The sequence below is a fragment of the Kogia breviceps genome, chromosome 5 (assembly GCF_026419965.1).
Source record: "Kogia breviceps isolate mKogBre1 chromosome 5, mKogBre1 haplotype 1, whole genome shotgun sequence".
In the NCBI taxonomy this organism is placed as follows: domain Eukaryota; kingdom Metazoa; phylum Chordata; class Mammalia; order Artiodactyla; family Physeteridae; genus Kogia; species Kogia breviceps.
This window is the reverse complement of record NC_081314.1, coordinates 62275850-62281849: the sequence shown is the minus strand read 5'-3', so window position 1 is coordinate 62281849 and position 6000 is coordinate 62275850. Positions and strand designations below refer to the sequence as shown.

Genomic DNA, 6000 nt, shown 5'->3' with positions numbered 1-6000 from the left:
TAATATAATTGAGGAACTGCATTTTTAATATGGCTTAAATTTAGCTGCTTTAAAAAGTGGCTACCAGTTGAGCAGCATAGTTCTAATGCCTCATAGGTCAAAACCAGTGGTTTCTATGGGGGGCTTCTCTAGTTAATGCTGAGGGGGAGGGGGTTGGAGTAGAAAGAAAAGAAAGCTCTTAATAGATCTACTTAGTCACTTACACAACACCTTACATTCTCCACAGCTTCCAGAATTAGTAGGTGGCACAACCTGCTGTAAGGGGTATGAGAGAAGGATTCTTGGGGAGAGCTGAGTATGCCCTTCCAACTCCTGGCTCAAGCCAATGGCAGTAAAAGGCCTAGGATTTTGTCACTCAGATGGGGAGAGGACTGTGGGTCCATACACAGAATCTGAGGCTTGGGCCAGGCCTGGGGCATCTGTGCTTGGAAATCATCACTGTGGGGCTGGCGGGGAGCTGGAGGTGGGGTGCTTATTTTTGGACAGGGTTTCCAGAGCCAGAGGAGGATTTAGAGGTGGAAGGAGGACCCGTGGGCCCTTTCTGGCCACCTGCAGGCTGAACAGGCCCTTTCTTTTTGGGATTAATGTCTTGTTCTTGCTCTTGAACACTTTGCTGGGATCCAGCTTGTTCACAAAGGAGTTGGTCTCTTCCGTGAGTAGGTTTGTGTTGTAGGTGATGGGTTTATACATGTTGAACCATTGCTTGGCCTGTGGGCTAATGCTATAGCTGGTGAAGGCGTACTCCCACTGGGGCAGGCCCAGGTGGGTGATAAGCAGGCGATAATAGGCAGTGAAGGTATCTATGAGAAAATGCCAGTATAACGCTCTGTCCAGGAACCAGATCTCAGTGTGTTGTGCTAATGCTGTTTTCCCTCTTTTGTAGGCAAGGCAAACCTTCCCATTCAGGTTGCAAGGAACCAGTTCAAATATCGCACTGTGAAAATCAAAGTGAGGCTTCTCTGGCTGGTTCTCACTAGCTTCTTGTGTATCATCCTCCAGGTTTGCGTTATAGTTGGTGTGTTAGGAAGAGAGTACATGGAAGACTGGTTGAGTTGAGTCAGTTTTGAGATGCTGTTAATTGCCATGCTGCCCAATGGAATGGTGTGTTCATCCAGCTTCACATTCCATGTCATGTGGGAGCCGTTGGTCATCAGGTAAAAGTTCTTCAGATCCTCAGGCAACACACAGTTATTTTTTTGTTCCCATGAAGAAATCATGTGACATTCAGCAGGCGCCTTTTCTATGATGGTCACCTCTGTCACACCTTGGGATGATTCTAGAATGTGGGTGACCCCAAGGTCAGCTTCTCCGGTTGCAGCTTGCGGCTGCCCAGCAGCAGGGGCGGTGTCTCCTCCATGGCTTGCGTCCCCAATCCTCGCGCGGCTGGGAGAGCGGCGGGGACGGGGCAGGAGAGCGGGGCGGCCGGGAGGGCCGGACTCCACCCTGGAGGCGCGGCCGTCAAGTTCACGGCATGCCGGGAGTTGTAGTGCTCGGCGCCTGAGAGCGCGGCGGGGTGGAGATGGGGGGCCCGGGCTCCTCTGGGAGTAGCAGTTCCACGGGGCGCTTGTTCCCGCGGCCCCGGCGGGTGCTCCACGCCACGCTGCCGGGACACAGACTCCACCGCCCGGGCCCTCCTGCCCCTCCGGGCCTCTGCGCCGTGCGGACAATCGGGCCGGGCGTAGAGATTGGGGCAGGACGGCCTCGGCGCGACGCCCCGAGTGGCGGTTGTTTCCGTGTAGTATTTTCTGATGTGTCGAGTTGACCTCATTGAACTGGAAATATTTAGTATCCAAGTAGGAAACATGTGCTATCAAGGCACCAGGGGAGTTCCCCAAACTTCAGAGTATAGGCCAGTTCTGGTTGTGACTGTTTAGCACTTGTAAATTGGTTAAAGAGCATTGACCTGAACGGGTGACTGTCCTTGGGTGTCCTTGTCTCTTCCCTACCGCTGTTTAACTCAGTGATATCTATTCCTTTTATTCATTAATCTGTGTGTTCCCTCTGTAATCTTTTTTGGGGCAGGGACTTTGTCTTAATCATTGTTGTATTTTAAGTGCTTCACATAATGCCTGATATGTAGTAGTGCTCATTTCATAGTCTCTTATTAATTTATTCAGAAAATACTAACTGAGCCCCTACTATTAATGCATTTTGAATACACACCTCCTTTCTCTTCTTTTTCTTTTTTCTTTTTCTAGCTCTAACTCCCATTTTCTTTCCTTTTTTGGCATAAAAAGAAAACAAGGTTTATGAAAGACAACTTAGTTCAACTCAATTTTACAAACACTGAGTGCTCACTTTGTGCTAGGCATAGAATTTTTTTTAAAATAATAAATTTATTTATTTATTTATTTATGGCTGCGTTGGGTCTTCGTTGCTGTGCGTGGGCTTTCTCTAGTTGGCAGTGGTTGGGGGCTACTGTTTGTTGCAGTGCTCAGGCTTCTCATTGCAGTGGCTTCTTTCGTTGTGGAGCGTGGGCTCTAGGCGTGCGGGCTTCAGTAGTTGTGGCTCACAGGCTCTAGAGCGCAGGCTCAGTAGTTTTTGCGCACGGGCTTAGTTGCTCTGCGGCATGTGGGATCTTCCTGGACCAGGGTTTGAACCCGTGTGCCCTGCATTGACAGGTGGAGGGAAGTCCTAGGCATAGAATTTGACAAGACTTCCCTTCAAGACACTGCTTGATAGAAAAGAAAGACCCATAAAAATGTAATAAAAAACAGTCAAAAGGAATATGGCAAATGCCATGATAGGAATATGCTTTGGAGCTAAGAGAGTATCTTATAGCCACTATGGAAAACGTTATGGAGTTTCCTCAAAAAATTAAAAATAGAACTACCGTATAACCCAGCAATCCCACTTCTGGGTATATATCCAAAGCAAATGAAATCAGGATCTCCAAGGGATATCTGCATTCCCATGTTCACTGCAGCATTATTCACAATAGCCAAGATATGGAAACAGCCTAAGTGTCTGGCTACAGTTGAATGGATAAAGAAGATGTGAGATATATGTATAGATGTGACATATGATATTGTCTTAATCATTGTTGTCTTTCAGATACTTCAAGCATTCCTCCTTTTAAAACTTAGACCTTTAGACTAGCAGAACAGAAGTCTGCTGGGGATGGGAGGTCATGGGGATGAGAAGCAAAAATTTGCTAGTGGATGATTAGGGCTCATAGTGAATGGTGCCACTCTCATTTCTATTCCTCAATTCCTAGGCCCATAAATCCTGACTCTAGATCCATTTTATATATATATTATATATATAATACATATATTATATATATAATATATATAATACATATAATACATATATTATATATTTATTAGAAAATAATATATATATATAATGGAATATCATTCAGCCATGAGAAAGAAGGAAATCCTGCCATTTTGACAACATGGATGGACCCTGAGGGCATCATGCTAAGTGTTATAAGTCGAAGAAAGACAAATATTGTATGACATCACTTATATGTGAAATCTAGAATATCTGAACTCACAGAAACAGAGAGTAGAATGGTAATTTCCAGGGACTGGGGTGTGGGGGAAATGGGGAAATGTTGGTCAAAGGGTACAGACTTCCAGTTATAAGATGAATAAGTTCTGGGAATCTAATGTCCAACATGTTGACTATAGTTAACAATACTGTATTATATACTTGACAGTTGCTAAGAAAGTAGACTGTAGATATTCTCACTGTACACAGACACAAAATGGTAATTATGTGAGGTGACAAAGGTGTTAACTAACCGTATTGTTGGTAATTATTTTGCAATATATATATGCATCAAATCATCATGTTGTATACTTCCCCACTCTCCTACTGGTATTTTCTGAACCTCCACATAAACTGCTGGCTCTTTGTCTCAGAGTCTGCTTTTGGGTGAACCCCAAATAAGACAAGTATCATCCCCAGGGCAGAGACACAGTATGAACCCAGGCATTTGGTCTCCAGGGTCCATGCTTTTACCAATCCCTCTGCTGACACCAGGAGGAAAGCTAGGCAGAGAGCAGGGGCAAAGGCACAGAGGCTTGAGAAAGTTTGGTGTGCTTGAAGAAATAGTTCAGTATGGCTAGAACAGGACGGCTTGGGGAGTGGGATGTGGGTAGGGGAAGATGAGGCTGGAAATGGAACGTGAGATGAATTCATGCAGCACTTGTAGCTCAAGTTACAGTATTTGAGCTTCATCACAAAGGCAATGGGAAGTCATTTCACAGTTCTGCTCTGGGTGGGATATGATCAGATATCCATTTGTAAAAGTTCCTTCTGGTGTAGAGAAGGTGCGGTGGGGGCAGTGGAGAGATTGGAGGTAGGCAGACTGATTCTGAGGCTACAGCTACTAGGAGAGTGACAGTGTGGATAGAAAAGAAGGGGCTGACCTCACAGATGCTTAGGGCATAGGATCAGTGCAACATGGTGACAGTGTGGTTGGATCACGCACCAAGGAGAGCAAGAGGTTCAGCGTGAATGGCAGGGAGGGTGGGGGTACATGTGAGCAAAAGTGTTTGTGTAGGTTTAGAAAGAGGGCCATTTCCACTGGACATATTGAGTTGTAAATGCCTGAAGACTCCCCAGGTGGAGATATCCAGAGGCAAATAAAGATAGAGCTTTGAGACTTAGGAAAGAGCCCACAGCTAAATTTGCAAATTTTCAAATATCAATTGATATTTGAAGGTCTTAAAGCCATTGGCAATGGATGGAATTCCTTGGGAAAAGAGGAAAAAACACAAAGTATATGAAATGTTTTCAAGCACATAATCTCATATGATCTTCATAATAACCATCTGAGGTGAGGAGGAAAGATATTATTTTCACCATCACCTTGTAAGGGAGAAAATCAAGACACAGAGAGAAGCTGGGGGCTTGTCTCTTAGCTGGAAAGAGGAAGAGCTGAGGCAAGGAGTAGGTCCACTGGCTCCATCCATGTCCAGTGCTTCTGTCATCACACCACACTGTCCCTCCCAAAATACATTTGCATGCCTATACCAAGTGATATAGGGCCTCTCCACAAGTGTTCTTTTTAAAAGAAGGTATCATATCTTCTTCATGTTATATGTCTCTGTTATATTATAGAAATCTGACATATGTCAAATCATGATGTCTAATGTTCTTTTGTATTTTTTACTGGTTTACTGATACTTGGACAGGTGTTTAACATAGCAATTGGACACAGGCATAGGTGACACCAGATCCCATTTGTCAAGGCAGTGCTTGCTTTGCAGGTGAATTCTCAGAGGCTCTGCTACCACCTGGTCGTTTTTCTCGATCCTTTCATTTCTGCATCACCTGTCACTATGGTCATCTCCCTTTTCATTATTTCTGACCATGTGCTAAACATCTAACCTAACTCTGTAAAATTAAGTTTTAGGCAGTAATAATTCACATTTATTCACTGGACATCTTCAATTCCTACAGTGAATCTTACTTAGGTTTTTCTCTTCCTCCTTTTATGCTCTGGGGAGAGCACTCCCCAAACAGTACTGTAAGTCATGCCAGGAAAGGACCCTGCCACAGAACAACAACCTCTTAATACAGAGAGCAGAACCATTTTTGGCCAGATTTTAAAAAACCCACTTCCCTCTCTTATTTGCCAGGGAGATTACACTGATATTTGGAAATGTTACAAATGTGACAAATTGTGCCATATTTTATTACACGATTTGTGGCATATTTTACCTGTCTGGGAGAAAACCCTGACAACGTTACATATGTATAAATGAGTCAAGCCCTTGTAATATCCCTGGGGCAGCCGCAGCCAGAACTTGGTTGAACAGACTGAAGGAGCAGCTCGTGGACACAGAGAGCAGCAGGGGGCTTGTCATGTTCTGCTGTGGTTGGCAATTTGCTTTCCCACCTCTTTAAGCATGTGGTAAGTGATGGGGGATAAATGATCCCAGATGATGGCAGGACACCCTCTGTGTTGTGTTTTTTTCCAGCTCTCTGCTGTTTTAACTAATTTCCAGTCAATTATGCTGATGTCTGGGTATATTAGTGGTT

General features: G+C 44.5%; 1 pseudogene; it reads right to left on the bottom strand.

Annotated features, from left to right (window-relative positions):
• Positions 1-472: 472 nt before the first annotated feature.
• Positions 473-1357, bottom strand: LOC131757270 (tubulin polyglutamylase complex subunit 2 pseudogene; annotated as a pseudogene).
• Positions 1358-6000: the final 4643 nt, after the last annotated feature.